We start from the raw sequence: 23,549 nt of genomic DNA, 5'->3' as shown, positions 1-23,549 counted from the left end.
ACAACAGAGACAGAAGAGGTGTTAGGTAATGAGGTTTTAGGAAGACGTGCTAAGGGTCCTGTGTACACCTGGAAGTGTAGTAGTATTTGCAGTGTGCGACAGGATTCCATCAATTTGCTTTGTGATTTTGTACGGTCATTTAATAAGAAAAGTTTGAAGCAGAAAATAAGGTTGTTGCAAGAATTAGATCCTTGCAGAGTGAGAGAAGTGACAGGTTTGCATGGTCATTCACTGGCTTGTCTTTCCAGAGTATGCCAGAGTGTTTTTCATCATTTCAGGATGCTAGCAGTGCATCATAATAAAGTGAGGAAATTAGTTAGAATGTTGTATTATGCTAAGAGTCCAGCAATTATGCTTAAACAATTATGCGCTGCTCTTTTGCATGGTTCTGAAATAGATGTGAAGAACATATGTGAAGAAATTGAGTTTTGTTACTTTGGAAGTAAAGAGGAGAATGTTGAAATTGACCCAGAAGAAGAGGGTAATGTGGAAGATAGTGTACAGGTTTCCAGTACAGATAATTTCCAGAGGGAAATTGCGACCTTTCAGGTGAAATCAAGTGAGAGGCCTAATTTCACTTGTGTGTGTTGTCGACGCACTTATTATAAGAATCAGACTAAGTTAGTGGATTTATATGCAAAAAGTGAAAGGGAAAATAATAGTGAATGGAAGGATTTTGCAACATACTTGATGGTAGAAAATTGTTTTGATTTGGGATTTGATCAACGTGTGTGTACTTATTGTTGTTGCAAATTAAATCAAAACCAGATGCCTGCTAGAGCAGTTCATAATAATCTGGAATTGGTTGAGATTCCTTCTGAATTGAAGGATTTAAATACTTATGAATCTATTTTGATTCAAAGTATCCATCCCTTTCAGGCTATTGTAAGAATGGAGCCAAAGACAGGGAAATTGCCTCCATCAGATTTACAGAGAGGATTAAAGGGAAGAGTTGTTTATTTGCCTCTAGATTTGAAGAAAAACATTAACACAATTGGAGTAGAAAAAGTGGAAGAGGAACCTCTGGTTATCTTAGTTAATGGGGTTCCGACAAAGAATAAGAAAATATGGCAAGATTTAGTAGATGTTAGGAAAGTTAAAAAGGCAACATTGTATTTGAAAAAAAAAAAAAAATACTATAAGAATGTATATGTTGCAGAAGAGGAAGTAAGTGAGGAAGAGGATAGCGATGTGTGTGCTGGTCAAATTGAGAAAGTAGAACCCTCTACTAGTGAAGAAATATATGAACATTATAGTGTTCATCCTTTGCATTCCAAGGAAGTCATGGGGAATGCTATTGAGTTGTTTCAAATGAAACAAGCCAAAGGGAGTCCCATTAGTGTTTGGGAGGAAAGTTTGGAAGCTCGGTGTTTCCCACAGCTTTTTCCAACAGGTCAGGGAGGAAGATATGATGAGCGACCTCATCAAATTCCTGCTTCTGAATACCGGACTTTGCGATTGTATGCAGGAGATGCTAGGTTTCGACAATGCATTCCCTATTTGTTTCATCTCCTGTTTGAAAGCGATCTGTCTGGACTGTCATATGCAGTGAACCACATCTTGAAAAGTGGTATACACATGCAAAACATCTCGGCAAGTGACTTTATGGATAAAGTCAATGTCCAAGACAGTATTTTGGATTCTCACCTGATTAATCTCATGGCGTGTCAGTGTGGTACTAATGAGTACTGGTACCGTCGTCATGGTGATTTAAAATGTATGCTGAGGAACTTAGGTACTCCCACATGGTTCCTCACTCTGAGTTGTGCCGAGTATGGCTGGGAAGACTTACTTGAATTTCTACGAGAGGCAAATGCTAACGTAGATAACATCGAATTCAAGACACCCGGAGAACTGTGCTCTTTGGATCCAGTCAATGTATGTAGGTACTTCAATCATAGATTTGAAGCTATGATGTCTTTCATCATGAATAAGAAGAATCCACCTCTTGGAGAGGTGTTGGATTTCTTCAGGAGAAAGGAGTACCAAGCAAGAGGTGCTCCTCATATACATATGTTGCTGTGGATCAAGGATGCACCTAAATTTGGAACGGATCCAGAAGACTCAGTGATGAGTTTCATCCAACAGTATTCTACGTGTGCTGTTCCAAACGCAAAGGAGAAGAAAAGCCTAAGAGAAAAAGTTCTGCGTTTCCAAAGCCATCGATGTGGAAAGTACTGCCGTCGTAAATTCCGAAACAAGGACAAGTTCTACACCAAATGTCGTTTCGGCTTTCCACGACCGGTGATTTCTAAAGGAAGAGTAAACAGTTTGATGTCTTCGCTGCGACATAATGTCATGAAGAAATCACCTAAAAACACATACAATTTGAAGAGGAACGAAGCGTCCAAGTACATCAACGACTACAACCCGGTGATTTTGTCCATGTGGAATGCTAACATGGATATACAGTTTGTGGCTGATAACTGTATGGCTGTGGCTCGGTATGTGACGTCTTACATCACCAAAAAAGAGAAGACAGAATTGAAGGATATGTGGGAGGACATTTCCCATGAAAAGAGCCTCAGCAAGAAGTTGTACAGTTTCAGTCTGAAGATGTAGTCGCATCGAGAAATTGGAGCTTACGAATGCTCTGACCGGTTGTCTTCAGCAAGTCTCTATGCCAAGTCCAGGAGTATCGTTTGGGCGAGTCTTGGTCTTGCTGCAACGTGTAATCGCGTTCTGAAACCTGTGCGGGAAATTGAGTATTTGGCGGAAAAGGAGCCAAACAGTACCGACATTTTGAAGACCAACATGTTGGATACATATTATCCAAATAGAAGCAGTCACCTCGACAATGTTTGTCTGTATGAGGTTCTTCAAAATTACATATTCAAGAGGAACATCAAAGAAGATACTGAGAAAGGAGTGTATGCTGTAATAGGAAGTGAGGGATGTCTGGTCAAGCAAAGAAAATGCCACTTGGTAAACCATCGAAAATTGAGTGGCGAATCTCCTGAAAAAAAGGAGTTTTTCTATTTAGCACTTTTGCAACTTTTCAAGCCTTGGCGTGCAGAAGAGGAACTGCTTGGAGATTTCCTCTGTTACGAAGACTCTTTCAATGCCGCCAAGGAGACCATAGAATGTCCTGCTTTTCCCAAATATGTAGAAATGTTGAATGCGGAAATTGAGCAGGAAGCAACGATTGCAGCCGAGATTGCCAGAGACAGTTCTCAGGACAGTCAGAGTTCTGCTTCATTGAGTCAGGATCCACTAGGAGGACCTGTTATCGAAAATGAAGCTGCCACTGCCATGAATGAAGTGGAAAGAGCGATGGCACATGCTCAGGAGGATGCGGTTAACTTAGAAGAGTTGGAAAGACAACTCAACGTTGAGCAGAGGAAAATATATGACGAAGTTACCATGCAAATTGATCATGGATTAAGTCATGACAAGAAAGAGTGCTCATGTACGTCGTTGAAGCCTGTCCGACTGTACGTGAGTGGAGAAGCGGGAACTGGAAAAAGTTTCCTCATTAAAGCAATTTCATGCTATTTGCAGGAAAGGACAGAGTCATCGCTGTCTTGTGTTGTCACCGCTCCAACTGGACTGGCAGCACATAACATTAAAGGGATTACTTTACATCGTTTACTGATGCTGCCAGTGGAGCATGACAACAAATTACAATATCACAAGCTATCTGGAGATGCTTGTTTTGAAGTTTCAAGAATCTTGAGGAAAATGAAACTTCTTATCATTGACGAAGTAAGCATGGTTTCCAATGTCATGCTTGCCTTTGTGCATTTGAGAATGCAAGAAGTTCTCAAAACAGAGTATGATGTGTTATTTGGTGGCAAACACATCATTGTTTTCGGAGATCTTCTGCAGCTGACACCAGTGAAAGGGCAACCTGTGTTCAAAATGCTCACGCATGAAGATACCAGGAAGTGCCTAGGCAGCATTGGCAACGTCAATATATGGTTAAACTTCAATTATGCTGAACTGCATGAAAATATGCGTCAGGCGAAGGATGAAGTTTACAAGACTATTCTACAAGATGTTAGAATTGGAAAAGTGACCGAGCATGGGAAAGAAGCTTTACATGCACGATTACTGTCAAATTTATATCCAGAACAAGATGTTGTGCCTGAGAATATTTTTCAGAAAATTACTGATAAGAAATCTGGAATATGTTTGATGCCAACTCTTGCAGAATGTGCCAAATTCAACAACAAAATGTTGCATTTAGAAAAGCAAGAGATTGTGAAACTGGAAGCTATTGACAGAGTAGAGCATATGGGATCAACAATTATTTTGTCTGAGAATCTGAAAACAAAATTGGATTCATTAGAGAAGAGTATATCTAAAACTGCAGGTTTTGAAAAGACTCTGAATGTGTGCTTGAACTGCCGTATAATTTTAAGAAGGAATTTACATGTTGAAAGAGGTCTGGTAAATGGATCAATGGGTAATGTTGTTGATTTTGTAAAATACAGAAATAGAGATGGAATTGAATTTTTAAAAATTAAATTTGATGGCATTGAGGAAGTACAGCTAATTGGTCGTTGCTCTGCTAGATTTTTGCTTGTAAAAGACTTATATGTTCGCCGTAAGCAGTTTCCTGTTTGCTTGGCATATGCAGTGACAATCCATAAATCGCAAGGTTTAAGTGTAGACTGTGCATTGGTGAATATTGGCAGTTCTGTGTTCAAGGAGGGTATGGCATACGTGGCATTGTCACGAGTTAGAACTTTATCGGGATTGTACTTGATTGAGTGTGATGTCACAAATATTTGTGCGGATCTAGATTGTGTTAAGGAATACAATAGGTTAAGAAGAGAGTATGCGTCACATTTGCCTCAGTATCCTTTGTTTGAGAAACGTGTGGTAGGCCGGAAACGAAGAAATGTGACCAATACTGGGGAGGTTGTAGCAAAAAGACGAAAAGTCGATGAACCTAAAATTACAAGCAGAAACAAAAAGGATTCTGTTGAAGATGTTGTTGGTTTTCAATTTGAAAACAGTTCTGGTGTCAACTGCTATGCTAATGTAGTGGTTAATGTTTTGTTTTCTCTAGAAAATGTAAAAGAAGAGATTGTGGTCAATTCTGATCAAAGATTTTGCAGTTTGTTAAATTCTGTGTTAGAGAAATGTAGCACTGATAGAAGAAACATAGAAAGTGTGTCTGAAATTCGAAATCTGTTAGACAGATGTTCAGGCCAAACACAATTCTCTCAAAATATTCAGCAAAATTGTCAGGAATTTTTAATGTATATGCTTGATGTATTGCATGCTGAAGGTGTAGATGTAGATCAGCTGTTTGGGCTTTCTTATCAATGGCAGCATGACTGCGAGAACTGTATGGTATCAAGTACTACTAGTGTAGACTCAGAAAGATTTATATATTTAACTTTGCCAGACAGTAAATCAGTCTCCTTTAATAAGCTAGTAAAAGCAGCTGATCACAACATGGAGTGTAGCCAATGTAAATCTAAAATGATGTCCACATTATTTATACGAACATATGGCCAGTATGTCATTTTAATGTTCCAACGATGTAGGCCTGATGGAACAAAATTGACAACTTTAATTAAATATTTTGTAGCTTTGCAGTTGTCAATATCAGGAAGGGCTTTTGTAACTGCAGCAATTATATATCATGACGGCCCTTCAATAACATCAGGACATTATGCAGCTTATTTAAAGTGTAGAAATGGCTGGTCATTCTGCAATGATTCTGTTTTAATTTTCAAAAAAAAATTGCCATATGACCTTAAAAACTCTTACCTGGTGTTTTTAAAACCAAAATTTTAGGGAAAGAATCTCGGGATGTGCTCTGAGGAATTTCAAGAAGTTCTCATGGCTCCTACACTATTTGGCCTTGAGGATAAGTGTAGTACAGAGACATAACTTTTTACCATAACACTGGACGTCATGGAGAAATACATGCACTTTGAATGAGTTCAGAAAAACTATTTCTTTTTATAAGCTAATTGAAGCAGCCAATCAAAACATAGAGTAGAGGGAATGTAAGTCTGCAACGCTGTCTACTGTTTTACATTGCTTTGTGATTGAAAGTGATGTAGAGAATTAAATAATTGTAGTAGTCATAGAGTTAGTGTAAGTCTGCTTCATAGTAAGCAGTATCAGTGTCATAGGAAATGTAGAACATGACTGAGCAAGAAGGGGAAGATATTACTATTCCAGGATTGTGAAAATGATCTTCAACATTTTAATTCTGAAAGTTGCGGAAATGCCAAATGACGGGATTGGCTTACAAGAAATCCAAGAGTTATAAATGGGTCTGACAAGATTTGGCCTTGTGGAAACTTGTGGTAGAGAGCAAGAAGTCATTTATTGCATGTAACATGTTTTTAAAAACGATGGAGATTTTCTTTCAGAAAGTGGCGGGCTGAAAGTAATAACAGCACAAAAGAGTGTAAGCTGTTCATAGGACATCCTTTGACGTCATGGAAAGTAAGTTAACTTTAAGGAGTTCTGAATTCTGATTTCTTATGTTGTATGGGTTTTTTAAACACAATCATTTTGATTGTGTTTTTTTTCCCCCGCTGTTATATGATGAATACCTTCAAGTCACTGTTTTTAGTGAATTTTGATACATTCTGAGAACAGCAAAAATAAACCATTTAACATGTATAATTAATTCTGTACTGTTTGCATTTATGATGTATATGTAGAACTGTGTAGGAGGCATGGAGAAGGTGAGGCTTCTGTAAGTGTCAAAGTTGTTGCATGCAGTGCTGCACTTCTGCGTATTCTTTCATATGCTAGACTACATCTGCACAATGAGATACCTAAGCAAAGGAAACACAAGTGATGTGATTGTGAAATGAGCAAAATAAATTGCACGTATTTCAATTACATCACCTGTGTTTCCTATCATTACGAATCACATTGTGCAGATCAAGTTTAGGTCTGTCCAGGGAAACATAGGAGGTTTGGACTTTGTTCAAGAGTGCAGTGGACATGACTCACTTCATTGGTAGACCTTCACATGTATTATGTCCTCTATTCTCTTCAACAATTCGAAATTTCATCTGCAACCCTGAGTAGGCCTCACCTCAAACAAACCTCTGGATAGGACACATCTTATTGGCATCCTGAAGCAATTATTTAAAATTTTAGTGTCTTGCGACACTTTTCTGAGACAACAGCAATGCAAAAGATGCACCATGTTTTAAGATAGGCCTCACTTCATCTGCATCAAGATACTGTTAGTTTAAAATGTATATCTTTAGGACTGTGTAGGGGGCCTGGAGAAGCAGAAGCTTCTGTAAGTGTCAAAGTTGTTGAAAAACTGTTTGTCCTTCAATCTTTTCCCTGGTCTTTTGTAATTTTTAAATACATGTTTTAATATTTTTGAAATGTTTGTTCTCTCTTTCACAGATTGAAAGTATAAAAACAAAAAGTGAGTAATTTAACGACAATTATAAGGTAAATGCTTTGTACTCTTTTCGTTACATTTCTATCACATTAACCTACTATTAGTTCCACTGCTTCATTTCTTTAACCCTCAGTTTCCTGCCTTTGCTACTTCCCTCATTCCTTTCTCTATTACCTACTTACTCAACTCCTTCCACTCTTTTTCTCAGTCCCTCTCTTCTCATAGTTCCTCACTCTTGTTCACTCACTCCGTCTCTATTACTCTTAGTGTCTTTGACTGATCACTCTATCACTACTTGTTCATAATGCTTTCTCTGTGTAGTTGAAGCACACTAAGGGGCATATTATGAATACAGCCAATAAAATTATTGCTCTTTTTATTGGCAGAAAACTGGTGCAAAAGTGGTTTTAGCGGCAGTTTTCTGCCGCAAAAGCAGCTTTAGCGACACATTTCTGCCAATAAAAGCTGCAAAACTTTTATTGCCTATGTTGATGATATGGCTCTATGTTACTTACATTTCTTTGCTGTTTCAATTAATCTTTTTCTGTTATTTTTTGTTTTCTGTTTTCTATTTTTTCTCTCTGTTATTCCTCATGTTTTAATCTTATTTTGAACATTCACTCTCATTCTCCTAGAAACTCTTCTTTGTTAATGTTATACTCTCTTTTTTTTCTTTCACTTCGTTATCTATTTTGTTTTTCACAATTATACCCTCTTCCGTCTTTTCTTCGGTAAATAGATCTATTAAACAGTATCTCTTCTTTACTCCCTATAGCTGTCTTTCTTTTAACATCACTCTCTGTTTACTTTTCTTATACTTACTCTTTTTTTTTTTTTTTTTTTTTTTGGGTTAGCTCCCGGTCCGCGTACCGGGAAGCTAACCCGGGAGCGAACCAAAAGAAATAGAGCTTGCCAGAGTGCTAAACATTCTAGCAATTTTTTTTGAAAGGGAAGGTAGTTCTGAAAAGAACTTTTTTTTTTATATTTTTGTTGTTTTATATTTTTTTTTTATTTTTTTAACATTTTTTGTTTTTTTTGTATTTTTTGAACGATTGTATATTTTTTTTGGTTTTTTTTGGGGGGGGGAAACAACAAAAAACAGGCGTTGAAAAGGGCTCAACAGGAGCAAAAAAAAAATTACTGGGGGCGGTTAGGGCAATCATGGTGTTCATACGCCAGGTTTATAGCATTGATGCTCATGTTGCCACACGCTAACAACGCACGACAGTGCATACAAGAGTGTATCATGTGGCCAAAATGTTCTTGTATATTTGGCACAGTTTCCCGTGCCTCTTCTGGTGTTAATGAAATTGGTAATCTTGGTCTGGCCACAGGAGTTGGTCTTGGATTGTCCTGCATATCCCTTATTTCCGCCCGGCTGTAATTTAGTGGATGCTTCCTTGTCATGTGCCTGTGCATTGTGTGATTTCCGTAACTATATTTCTTGTCCGTCCCTCTTGATAATTGTTCTTTGCATATGCGGCAGGTGACATACCTCGCATTGACTTTTTTTTGGCCACGAGGGATCGAATAAAACTGCCAGATGAAACTGGCTTTCTTTCTGGAAACCCGGGGCACCTCTTCTAAGAACTGTGGTTCTTCTCCCTCCTCATCCATTTCTTCATCTTCCTCCTCAGTGTTGGTAATGACCTGGGGAGGTGGTCCTCTCTTCCCATGAGGAGGTGGAGGTGGTGGTGGGGGTCCACCAGCTGAAGCTACCAATGAAGCCATTTCTCATATAGTAGTAGTAAAGGTCTTCCTCTCACAATGATGAAAGTCAGAGTGAGGAAAGAAGGAGGGGTTTTCATCATTTGGGAAAAACAATACTTCTCAACCAATGAAAAGTGTTATTTTTAGGTCACCTGACCTAGCCTTACATCATTATGAAACCAAAAGTGAAATGAACCAATGAAAAGTGTTATTAACAAGTCACATGACCTGTTATGCTTACGTTACGCGCTCCGGTCCGCGCCCCGGATAGCTTCCGGGTCGCTGCGCTTCGCGCCTCGGTCCGCGCCCCGGGGCACTTCCGGGTGCGCTAACGCGGTACGTCACAAGACGCATTACGCGGCAACGCGATACGTCGCGTTTTCGCGATGCGCCGCGGATCGCTTCCGGGGAGCTGCGTTTCGCGCCTCGGTCCGCGCCCCGGGGCACTTCCGGGTGCGCTAACGCAGTACGTCATAAGACGCATTACGCGGCAACGCGATACCATCACTATGTTGATTTCTTACCGGTTCGCGGACCGGGTCGCGGCATTAAATTGAGCTAACAGGAAGCTTCCCGGTTCGCGGACCGGGAGCGAAACAAAAAAAATATTTAAAAAAATTATTAATAAACATATAAAATATATTTTTGGATTTAAAGAAGAATACATTTTACAGCTATAGATATTAGCTTTTAAAAAACCAATGAAATTCACTGAAAAAACCATAGGTTATAGACCATATATATTTAGGAATTAGCATTTACAAAACCTTGAAAATTCACTGAAAAAACCATAGGTTATACACCATATATAGTTAGGAATTAGCATTTAAAAAACCTTATTTTACTCACACAAAACCATTGAAATTCCATATATAGTTAGTTGTACTAACTATATATCGCGCACCCGCAATCCACTGCTGATCATGTCACATATTACATCATTCATGACATGGTCAGTGACATCACTGATGACATCACTGATGACATCTCAAATGACATCACTGATGACATCACTGATGACATCTCAAATGACATCACTGATGACATCACTGATGACATCACTGATGACATCTCAAATAACATCACTGATGACATCTCAAATGACATCACTGATGACATCACTGATGACATCTCAAATGACATCATTGATGACATCACTAATGACATCACTGATGACATCACTGATAACATCTCAAATGACATCTCAAATGACATCACTGATGACATCTCATTTGACATTACTGATCACATCACTGATGACATCATTCATGTGATAATACGATGAACCTCTTCAGACTCTAATATAACCTTAGATACACTCAGTGTAAACACAGACTCGCAGATTGTCACTCATCCATGAAGTTACACACACACCTAGTCAGTCATGCAAACAATCAATCACACCTCCATTTCCTTAACTATACAGTTAAACACACCTTACTTATTCAAACATATACTAAAACATATTTACTCACTTATACAATCCTGGATACAAGTTCACAATGATCCATACAGCCACTCACACATTCATTGGCTCTTATGCACAGTTATTTATATATGTCAACTCTCACATGTACTGTATTTTACATATGTACTTACTTTGACATGTAGCACTGAGATATCTATTCACTCACCAATACAGTCATGCACACAGTCAACCACCCATACAGCTGTTTCCACATGCACTTTTGAACCCATACATCTATGCAGAGAGTCATACACCTCCCAGCCACCCATACACACTCTCAGTCTCCCATACAAATACTTGGGCAACCAATCAATAACCCATATAGTTAATCATATAGCTACTGATCAACACATGCAGCAGTTTACAGAACAACAGACATAATGATGCACAAATTAAGACAGTTTAGTCACTAACCCATGCACTCAGTGAGACACATTTAATCACTCACTCATACAGTCAGTCATGCACCTACTAAATCCTTTGTTCAGACACTTCTACATCCACTCATTCTTCAATATGTAAGACATATTTTAACTTTACAGAAACATACAGTCACTGGATGTTGTCATCAGTGATGTCATCAGTGATGTCATTTGAGATGTCATCAGTGATGTCACTGACCATGTCATGAATGATGTAATATGTGACATGATCAGCAGTGGATTGCGGGTGCGCGATATATAGTTAGTACAACTAACTATATATGGAATTTCAATGGTTTTGTGTGAGTAAAATAAGGTTTTTTAAATGCTAATTCCTAACTATATATGGTGTATAACCTATGGTTTTTTCAGTGAATATATATATATATATGAAAGCACAACAAACAGCTTCTTCTGAAGTGCTGGAACCCAGCGGAAGTTGGCGCAGTTACCGGCGAAGCAGTCCGGTTGTATTCACGTATTCAAAGTGTCCACAAAATAAGTATCATTGCGCTCTCAGGCAAAAAGGCAAGAGGGATCCAAATATCTATCGAACAGTTTATAAACTGTTCGATTGATATTTGGATCCCTCTTGCCTTTTTGCCTGAGAGCGCAATGATACTTATTTTGTGGACACTTTGAATATATATATATATATATATATATATATATATATATATATATATATATATATATATATATATATATATATATATATATATATATATATATATATACATAAAACATATATTATCTTTTTCCTCCTAACCCTACCATTAAATTACCCTCAACTCCACCCATTTTGTAGTAAATATTCCATCATTTTTCACCAGTGCGTGTGTGGGAATCCAGAGGTCTCCAGCCTTATGGTTGTGAATTGCATTTTGTAATAAATAAGTAGTTATATTGTAGTACTTCTTGCATACAACAAAATGCTTTGAATCAGGCCTAATGTGTGTCGTTGCCTGTTTCTCCTCCATGTCTGCAATCTGCTTTCCAGTGTGTTTTAAAATGATCTAGTCTGCGTGAACTAGCTCAAAGGCATGGATGCACTGGGACTGGTTTTGTTACGGCCAAATGCAGAAGTGATGGGCTATGTGCCAGCAGCTGCTGAACAGTCAAGGATTTGGAATGTCAAAGGACCATGTTATGCAGGCTGGTTTTATTTAAAAGGCACAGTTGCCTAAGGTGTATTCTATGCTTATTATTAGCTCAGCCATACATTTCGAAGTTAGTCTTTCATTCAGATTTAAACATTTAAATAGAATTAAACATACTTTACCACTGCTAAGTAGTGCTAAAGTGCTTGTGCTCTCTCCTTAAAACATGGCAGAATTGGCTTATACCCAATTGACATATTTAATTTACTTGTAAGTCCGTAGTAAGGTGGCACCACCGATGCCCAAGGCTTGTAAATTAAATGCTACTAGCGGGCCTGCACCCCCTTAAGTAGCCCTTTAAACTTCTCCCTGGTCTACCACTGCAGCCTATGTGTGCAGTTTTTGAATTGTCATTTCGACCTGGCAAAATAAACCTTTTGCCAGGCCAAAAACGTCATTTTTAATTCATATAAGGAACCCTTATGGAAGGCCCTGGGCAGTCTAGAGGGCAGGGTGCAGAGGATTTAAATAGTTGGACATGTACTTTTTAGTTTTGCATGTCCGGGTAATGAAAAACTCTTAAATTCGTTTTTCACTACTTCAAGGCCCATCTCTCCCATATGGGAACATCGGAGTTACCTTATTACATTTAATAAGTGGTATTTTCCGAATGGGAATAGCTAACTAGTTCATGTTTGGTGTCTTTGGAATTTAAATTAAAAATCCTCTCTCATAGCAAAGTCAGATTATAAATTACAATTTTGAAAATGACACTTTTAGAAAGTTGGCATTTTCCTGCCTTACCCTATAGTGCCTGCAGCATGTTACTTGGTCATATGACTGGGTTTGGTTGGCAGTTGGGCTTTGGGTATCCTACCAGACAGCCATATACAATAGATAGCTTAGGTGTGCCTGAATGAGCCTTCACTGGCAGGATGGGAAGGTATTGCTGGGCACAGCTCTACTTACACTTGAATAGGGTGTGTTCTGCCTCCACACAAAGGGCTGCATATTCCCTGCAGTTAGTCAGGAGCCAGAACAGGTAAGAACCCGGTAGAAACCTCTAGAAGCTTCTACGACTTCAAAGGAAGGCCCAGGTATGGATATTGGACCCCAGACACAAACTCTTCAGTACACGTCTTAACCTGTGGATATTATGCCAGAAATGGCCTTCTACTCTCAAGAACTTCTTCGCTGCTGTGCTGACCTGTTGCCTGCAACCCTCTTCCCTGGGTGAGAAGGACCAGACCTGCATTTGTTGAACCCAGGACCTCAAAGTGACTCCAAAGGATAGTTGTCTGGCCTCCTGACAGAAGCCTACCCTGCCAAGTGGTGCCACCACAGTCCTAGACTCTTGGAAGCGGGCCTGAATGTGCTCTGCTACCCCATCTGTTGATCCAGCAGAAATGGTGCGAGGGTTCTCCCAGTGCAAGGACACCACATGGACCTCCCAGCCTGCATCAGACCCACCGCTGTGCGAAGCTTCACCATCGCAGGTCCTCGTATCGCAAATCTCTTGTCGACAGCAGCCTCGAGGACAATGCAGGTTCTCACATCACAGTCTCCCAGCTCTTCGGAACCGGTGTATCACCTCAACTGTGCAACGCATCCTCAATGCCGGATTTAGCATCTAAAGCCCTAGTCGATGAGATCCTCAATGACAATGCAGAACTCCACATTACAACTCTGCAGCTCTTCGGAACCGACGCATCTCCTCAGCCGCTCCATGCATCCTCAATGCGGGACCTTGCACCACTCTCCAACCATTATTCCTTCCCATATTTCTTTTTTACAATATGAACACATTATACTCAACTAGATAACCACTTCTGAGTTGCATTTTTAAACATTATGTGGCACACCGGAGAAAATTACACAAGTGTTTACAGTGAACATGAAAGTCACAATGGTACTAGGATTGAAAATTGTTCGACCAGGAGCTGAATAAATCTGCATGTTCTTGTAAACTGGATGTCGGTTGACCTCTTTTGTGATGAGAAGTCCCATGCATGGCTCTGGAAATTCTAATACGGAACTGTGATATGGCTTGCACCGTGGAAAGCTTTGGTGCAAATTCAAGTACAAGCCACACTCAAAAAGTTTGTCTCAAATTGAGGATAAACATCAATAGTTCAATAGCACTTAAATAACATAGAAGCATATTTTACCCCACAGGGATGACAGAGAGTAATAGATTTGCAAACCATAAAGGTTTTATTAGCAGTTTAGCAACATATAAACCAGTGGTGACTGGTAATTCCAGCAGGAGTGCCGGCGGTCCAAACATACACACATGCACACTCACTCACACCCATGTGCTTACAGGTGTGCACACATTCACCCACCATTACAAGCACATATACACACACACACACTCATTCACAGCACACCATCACACGCGCATACACAAATGCACCAAACGTAAAAAAGAATACCACTTACTGGGCCGCATCAGTGATCTCAGGTGTCAGGAAGGAAGTCTCTGTGGTTCCTGAGGATTGGGAATGCCGCCTCCTCTCATTGGCTGACCTTCAGCCAACGAGAGGCAGCAGCAGTCACTTACTCCCCCCTGAGCCTCACTGATAGACACTCAGCTGGATACTTCAGGTCCTAAAGCGGAAGCTCCCAGGTCCAAGGCTATCAATGACGTTATGCCTCATCAAGAAGGAGAGGACCACAAACTATTTTTCCGGGCTGAGGAGGTCATACCCATAGGGCATGACATCTTTAGCCCAGCAAAGTTCAGCTAAGGCAGTCAGGCGTTTGCACATTTAGCGCAGGTACAGTGCCTGTCTGCCTTACCTGAACATGAAGAATGTCTGTCAGGCAGACTTTTGCTCGGTCTTTTGCTCAGTCTGACAGACACTCTTTATGTTAAGGAAAAGGTGGGGGTTGGGGCTCCTCCACACTTAACAATGGGCCACCATTTTTAGAAACTCAATTCATTTAACTCAGTCAAAGATCAGTAATCCACTAGTTATAGCATGATTCAATATAATCCAAAGCAGGTCAAAATAGCAAGTGCAGAAACAAGTTAAAGATAGTCAAATTGAATCAGATTCCGGTTCCTCACAATCAAGCTATTTCCATCACTGTGCACAATACTCATTATATTGGGTTCTATGAAACTCAAATGTGTAAAATGTTACCTAGAAACTAACACAATGGCTACAATTAGATAAACAAGGTATTGCAGCTCAGCTTCTGAAACGAAAGAAAGAATAACACCCGGTATCCAAGGACACATTAAAAGATTTACCATGAATTCTTTAGCTAAGGCCTACATCAACTATGGCTAACTTAACGTGAGCACACTCTAATCATGGTTAACTATTAACATGAGATTCACCAACAATGACCAATCTAAATATAAAGTTACACTTGGATATATGAATATGTATATAATGATTATATATGATGTGCAATTACCATTTGTTGAAAAATAATCAAAAATTGTGATAAAGGGGCATATTACCAAGGAAGTGGCGGAGAGAGGCGTTAGCCGTCTTGGCTTAACGCCTCTCTCTGCCACTTCGGAAAGGCCAAGCTGCACCATATTAACAAGGATATGGTGCAGCCTGGCGTTTCCCCCTGAGATGGCGCTAAGTTACACAACTTAGCGCCATCGCAGGCACCCTTACACCAGAGTCCAAAGGTGTCTGCGAGCAGGGAGGTTTGTTTATGTGTAGGAAGGAGTTCCTTCCTGCACATGAACAACCTAAAATGCCATTTTGTAACTTTCATGTGTGGTGCTTCGCGCAGCACACAAGGAGGTTACAAAATGGCATTTTGAAAAACGGTTTGTTCATGTACAGGAAGGGACACCTTCCTGTACATGAACAAACCATGGCATTTTGCTTTTTCCATGTGTGCTGTTCATGGCAGCACACGTGGAAATAGCAAAAACGAGGAGACATAATGCATTTCTCCTTGTTTCGCCTACTTAAGACTGGGGTTTTTCTGGTCTTAAGTTCGGCGCTGCCACCTATTATCACCAACTTGATAATAGGTGGCATCGTAGACTTCAATGGGTGTGCGGTGGAACGCCCACCGCAACACCCACTGCACGCCCCCTTTCACGCTAAGTTTAGTGTGAGAAGGGCCCTATTATCAAGGCAGCGTTAAGCCACTTAACATGGCTTTAAGCCTTTTTAAGTGGCTTAACACTGTCTTGATAATAGTGCGCTGACCCTATCGCCACCACAGCATCACAAAACGTGACACTGTGATGGCAATAGTGGCTTGATATTATGCCCTAGAGTGTCACCAGAACGAAAGTTGAAAGCACCATTCCTAAATACACAAAGAGTATGAAAAAAAAGAAGTTTGAACTGAAATACCACAGGTCAGCAGGCAAAGCACATTTATTGAGCGGTCGCTGACCTGCAAATGCTCTGCAGCATTGCAAGGAAAACAAGTTTGTGTCATATATTTTCTCTGGAACATTGATAAGTTTAAAGTCTTTTTTATTTTGTGATATATATATTTGTCTACATAAATCCTGATTAAACATTATTTTACCTCATTCCTGGGAACAGGCTAAAAGCCAATAGCCAAACACCTAGAAAGGACCGTCTAAAGGAGGAAACAAGTATAACTGTTAACCTGTCACCCATGCCCTACCAAGAGAGGAGGGCGAGCACCCTGAATGTGTTGGATTCTGTGCCCCTTCCAGAGCTTGTCTTACTCCCATAGCAGGCCAAATGTCCTCACCTTCATCTAAATGACTAACATTCTCTGGAGGCTTTTCTTCTACCGCCTTCATGTCTACTGTTGTTCAGGCATCCTTTCAGAGACAGGCTATTTTTTGTGTTGTTTAATGAAGTCAGAGATGGTTGAAGATCAGTTAAAGACTGGTCATTTTTTTGTCTTGTCATCATTAGTTATGACTGTAAAGAGAGACAAAATGCCAATTAATGAACTTTATTATATATGTCCAACAATTAATACACTTTTTTTGATAAATGTTCGACATATTTTTTTACACTGTGTGTCTGGATCACTAGTTTGTGCCCCCTTCAGTGTCAATAAATAAAAAAAAATGTTTGCAGTCGTTAATAGCGCAAACACAATCCATGGGCATTGGAGTGCTTTACATAACCACCAGTTACATTACACAAGGTCACATTCATTTTTTTTAGGCACAGAGAAATCAAGTGAGTTTCCCAGAATCAAAAGATCTTGAGCAGATGCTGGGACTCAAACCTGGTACCCCAGTTCCAAAGTCAGCAGCTTAGACTGTAAAACCACTCCTTTCCATGTGTACTTCTGGTAATACATGACAGTTGTCAGACACCAAGTTCTTGGTGAGGTGTTAGGTATTGCTTTACAAAAATCAGTTGTGGAGCTAAACACACATAATGCCTAGGTACAGAGTTGTGTATCAGCAGGCATGAAATCATCCCATATGTTTATGGTTGTGGTGAAAACATCTTGACTTGTCTAACGAAGATTACTGGTAAGGAAACTGCATAAACATAAGATGGAGTTAATGGCATACATCTATGGAAGTTGGCTATGGAGGTGGAGGGGTCTTCTGACAGTGAGAGGATGAGCTGGGTGTCGTCTGCGCAGGAGGATGCTAAGTCCATGCAAACTGACGGTGCTGGCCAGGGACCTTTGCAGGGGAGCAGGGAGTTAAGCTGGTAGTTCGTTGGTTCTGCTGGGTCGGCAGGTGGCTGCTTCGGGAGAGGCCTCACTTTAGCGTGTTTCCAGTCCTCTGGGAAGGGAGCCGAGATGATGGCATTTATCAGGACTTTTTTTAGGCCATCGCCTATTGTCTTGCTCCAGAGGTTGAAGGTGTGGTGGGGACAGGGATCCATGGGTGCTCCTTAGTGTACGGAGTTCATGATGGAGATTGTGGCTTGAGTCGTGAGAGGCTCCCAATTGGTGAGGAGGTGTTCAGGGTTTGTGTTTGTGGATGTGAGCAGGCAGATGCTGTCAATGGTGGAGGGTTGGGGTTTGCAGTTTTCATAGACGGTTGAGGTCTTGTTGTGGAAAAACGTCAGTTAAGGTGTCACACAGTTGATGGGAGGAGGTGATTTTGTTTCTGGTGGTTGCAGGGTTGGAGAATTCCCTAACGATTGTGAAGAGCTCCTTGCTACAGTTTGTGCAGACTACTATGTTGTCCAGTAGGGCATTTTTGAAGGTGGTGTGTCTCCTGTCTCTTTGCTGGTGTACAACTTCCTTTCTAGTTGTCAACAGTTTAATTTGGTGGATTTTAGCTCCATAATGAACCTGCTGGTCTTCTAGCAGATTCTCTGGATTTGGTTGGTTTGGTGAGTGCGGTTATGTTGGTGCATTCTGTTATCCATTGGGCGAAGTTCTTCATAGACTGTTCTCGGTTGGATGTTGTGTCTGGGAGGTGGGAGTTGAGAGTATTGTTCCACTGATCTTCTGATATCTTTTTCCACTTTCTGGGCATGGAGCTGGGAGGGTAGGGGGGTTTAGTTATTTATCAAGTTTTAATGAAAGATGGTCACAACTACACACATTCTTTAAAAAGTTATCAAGGTTCTCTAAGTGTGAAGCTGACAAGTTTTTATTTTTTTAAAGCTGACATTTCCTGTACTTTAGCAGGAACATTCTTTTTGAGGTGGAATGTCTGGTGCCGCCATGCTCAGCAATAACTCACCAATCTTCATTCTTTGCAGCACCAGCCTCCTCTCCTTTCCACACTGACAGAGTGCCAGGATAAAACTTCCTAGAGGGATGAAAGGAGTTGATGCAGCTGACCATGGGAAATGTTATTAACCTTCTGTCATTGAGGTTACAGAGAGTTAACTCAAATGTATGGCACAAGAAATTTCCTCTATGCAACTTGTGTCATTCCGTTGCAGGGAGCAGTAAGGGTTTAATTATGCCACGCTCTGGCAAAATCAAGGTATTCCTTACTTCTTCATGCAGTATGACATTTTCTAAATTCATTTGAGAAGTGTAGTTAAAACTTTGATCATAATAGCTCCTTCCGTTGCTTTCCTTGTGGTCTTCCATTGATAAATCTGGTCCCCGTTTTCTCCTCCCTTTTGTACTTGTGTTCCTACTATGTGGTGTTCTCTATATGAGTGGGATGAAAGCTAAAGCTAAATCTGCAAGATCATCAGTGCTTGACAACACCATTTTGCTACCATTGGTGAACACTTAAGATTGATTGCAGTCATCTTCATTCGTTGGAAAATTAAAAGCTTTCATAAAGCATGCAAATTAGTCGTTTTTTAAATTGAAGGTGTTCCAAGTATGAAACTTGATTTACTAAAGCTTTTACTAAGATTTAGTAAGAGGATTTACTTTCCAGGGCAAAAGATATTTTGGGCTGCAAAGGTGCCTTTTTCTTGGTGCAAATTGCGCTTTGCGCCACTTTACATTAAGGGGGCATTACATAGGTGGCACTTGGGTATTACAGACTATGTATCAATAGTTTTAAACACAATCTAATCAGCCATTCGCGTTAAAAATTAAATAATTCTTGAAGCAGGCGTAAAGTTGGAGAAATGTTTTTCTCTCCAAACATTTCATATGATGTGTATATGGTACCCTGTACAGCACATATCTAACATATGGAATGTTATAAAAAAATATCTAGGCATATGATATTGCACTGGAAGAGTATACTTTCAGTACACAACCTATGCTAGACATCGGACACACACCTTTGGAGCCATGTGCAAAGGTTTTGCATGGCCCTAGGCAGCCAGTTTGTGCACCAGTGCAGGGGAAGGCAGCTGCTGCAGACTTTTTTATGATCTGTCTTGACAGTGCAGCTGTCATTAGACAATTATGTAACAACGACCAGGAAAAATAACTTTGTATCTACCCACATGTTGGGGGCTAGGAGTACATGTTTTGATTGAGCAGAATCTATGTGCTTCCACACAAAAGTGCATGCCCTTCATCATTTTGTTTATCTACCCAACTGCCTAATATTGACCTTTAAGGGGTACAACCATGCCATTGTAATGCTATGGAAGTCTCTTGGATAATATATATAATTTAAGGTGTTTTTCTCTGGCAGCAGCAGTGGTAGGAGGAGGCAGCCATTGATTTGATTTTAGGTCTGCCTTGACAGTGTATTCTTCATTCAGACTTATTGGCATTGCTAATGGATGTTTCAGTCGGGCAGTGGTGCAGCTACAGTGGTGCAGCCGGTGCAATGCCACCAAGGCCCAGATGGGAGGAGGGCCCAGCTTGACCTGCATCCGCTGCAGGTTACTTCACAGGCTATTGCAACTGACTTTTTGGAGTGAGAACTCAGGGCTTATCTATGTGGTGGATAGGGAGGTCGGGTGCGAAGGTATAAATGCCAAGTTTTCAAATTGATAAAGTGTGACATCACTATGGTTTCACTGTGCAAATGAGTGACATTTTACTGTCAACTGTTTGACACTTTGAATTCCACTTTCTGTTGGAAATTGGGTTGAGTAAAGGTGGAACCAAACTCAAACAGCAGCCACTTTTTCTGTAAGGGTGAAGTCTAAAGCAACCCCAAATTGACCGGTGCTTTACCCTCTGGTAGTTTGGCACAAAAGCAGTCAGTCCTAGATTAGAGGCAATATGTAAAGTATTTATGCAGCACTTCAAACATTTATAAAGTGAAAACACAAAACAAGTAAAATCCCATACCAATTTAGATGTGTAACCCCAAACTGAAAGTAGGATGAACTACACAACCTGGGAGTTCTCATCACTAACGCGAAAGAACCTATAGAGACCATAAGCATTGGTGTAGTCTGACCCAGGATGGTGTTTCACTGTAAAATCCATTTCCTGTAGGTAGATGGACCACCTCAATAGCTTGGGATTTTCACCCGTCATTTACATGAGCCATCTGAGGGGCCTGAGGTTGATCTGAACCCCAAAGTGAGTATCAAACAGGCATGCTGTCAGTTTCTTTAGTGCCTAGACAACAACAAAGGCCTCCCTTTCAACAGAGTTCCATCCCTGTTCCGGGGGAAGTAACCTCCTGTTTATGAAGGGTACAGCTTGATCTAGGCCCTCCTCAGTTAACAATGCTCTGATGCATCAGTTTGCACAATGAGCTCCTTTGAGAAGTCAGGAATCTTGAGTACAGGTGCCGTACACATTGCTTCCTTGAGGGAGGGAAGGCTTTCTGACAGGCCTCTGTCCAGGTCACCTTTTTGGGCTGCTTCTTCGAAGGCCAGCTTGGTTAAGGGGGCAGCAATGGTGCCATACCCCTTAACAAACCTCCTAGAATATCTGGTGAGACCCAGGAAGGCTCTCCCCTCTGTCTGTGTTTTGGGGGGTTGACGGCCAGGATAGTCTGAATCTTTCCTGGAGAGACTGTAACTGGCCCCTGTCCACCATGTGGCACAGGTACTCCATGGTAACCTGCCCTATCTGGCACTTACTGGCCTTGGCCTGTTGCAGGGCCTGAAGCACCTCCTGGAGGTGGTACCAGTATTACTCCTAGCTGGAGCTGAGGACAGCTATGTCATCTAGGTAAATGGCACAGAATGCCTCCATCCCAGCCGGGACCCTTCTCATCAACGTCTGAAAGGTAGCAGGTACCTTCAAGCCATAGGGTATCACCCTAAACTAAAAGTGGCCCTCTGGGGTTTAGAATGCTGACCTCTCTTTTGCCTCCTCAGTTAACGGATGTCCGCGAATTCTTTAAAAATCAACCCGGACAAGACGGAAGTGTTGCCCATTTCCATCACGGGCAACCCCTGGAGCGAGAAATTCTGGCCTGTGGAACTGGGTGTGCCACCGGAACCGGCGTCTGCAGTCAAAAGTTTGGGCCTGTACGTGGATGACAAACTCTCTATGAAAAAACAAGTTACCACGGTAGTGGGTACCTGTATAGGCCTGATGCGACAACTGAGGAAGATCTCTGCACTACTCTCATTTTCCACCTTGAGACACGTGGTCTCAGCCACAATTTTGACTAGGCTGGACTACGGAAATTCCTTGTATATTGGTCTACCCCAGCGGTTGCTGGATATGCTACAGGGGGTTATGAATGATGCAGCCCGGTTGATCTATAAGAAACCTAGGACTGCCCACTCTTCACCTCTGATGCAGGAGCTACATTGGCTCCCGATTCGGCAGAGGGCTGTATTCAAAGGGTTGTGTATCGTACATAAGGCGCTGTACGGTAAGGCACCAAGTTATTTGAAAGCTCGCCTGTCTCCATATACACCGAGCAGGACTTTGCGCTCGTCAGACGCTACCCTCCTGTCCCAATCCCGCTTCAAACTGGCTACGGTGGGGGGACGCGCCTTCTCCAATACACTTCCAGCTTTATGGAACAAACTGGCCCTAGAGCTAAGGAAGGAATGCAATCTGCTATCTTTTAGGAAAAAGTTAAAAACTGCACTGTTCAAGCAAGCATGGAGCAGCCCCTAGGTGTGTTGTTAAGATCATGTAAATACTGAACCCCACTACGTAATCTTGGACAAACAGCGCTTAGAGACCCCGGTGGTTATAATGCGCTATACAAATTAAATAAATTAAATAAATGAATAAACGCAATCTGCCAGTACCCTGGTGTGAGACCAGAGGAACTGAGGAATTTGTCAGCACCTAACCTGTCATTGAACTCATCAGCTCAAGGTATGGGGTGAGCATAAGTCTTAGTGATGGAATTAAATCCTCGGTCTTCGATGTTCTGGAGTAACACCGGGTTTGCCTTGGGTGTCAGCAAGGACTTTTGGAGGGCTCACTCACCACTAATGCCAGCATCTTGGAGACTTCCTACTTGGTACTGGTTCTCACTTTGCCCAACGACCTGTACATTTTGTTCTTAACAGCCATAATGCCTTTGTCGGTGGTACACAAATGTGTAATGTAAGTCCATGGTACCCTGCCCTATCTGGCCCCTACTGGCCTTGGCCTGTTGCAGGGACTGAAGCACCTCCTGGAGGTGGTACTGGTATTACTCCTAGCTGGAGCTGAAGACAGCTATGTCATCTAGGTAAATGGCACAGAATGCCTCCATCCCAGCTGGGACCCTACTCATCAACGTCTGAAAGGTAGAAGGTACCTTTAAGCCATAGGGTATCACCCTACACTAGAAGTGGTCCTCTGGGGTTTAGAATGCTGACCTCTCTTTTGCCCCCTCAGTCAGAGCAATCTGCCAGTGCCCTGGTGTGAGACCAGAGGACCTGAGGAACTTGTCAGCACCCAGTCTGTCATTGAACTTATCAACTCAAGGTATGGGGTGAGCATCAGTCTTAGTGATGGAATTAAATCATCGGTCTTCTAAGTTCTGGAGTGACACCGGGTTTGCCTTGGATGTCAGCATAATAAGGCTGGACCAAGGACTTTTGGAGGGCTCACTAACCACTAATACTAGCATCTTGGAGACTTCCTACTTGGTACTGGTTCTCAGCTTGTCCAACGACCTGTACATTTTGTTTTTAACAGCCATACTGCCTAGGTCGGTGGTACACAAATGTGTAATGTAAGTCCATGGTACCCTGCCCTATCTGGCACTTACTGGCCTTGGCCTGTTGCAGGGCCTGAAGCACCTCCTGGAGGTGGTACCG

The sequence above is a fragment of the Lissotriton helveticus genome, chromosome 1_2 (genome assembly GCF_964261635.1).
Source record: "Lissotriton helveticus chromosome 1_2, aLisHel1.1, whole genome shotgun sequence".
Classification (NCBI taxonomy): domain Eukaryota; kingdom Metazoa; phylum Chordata; class Amphibia; order Caudata; family Salamandridae; genus Lissotriton; species Lissotriton helveticus.
This window is presented reverse-complemented; position numbering follows the sequence as displayed.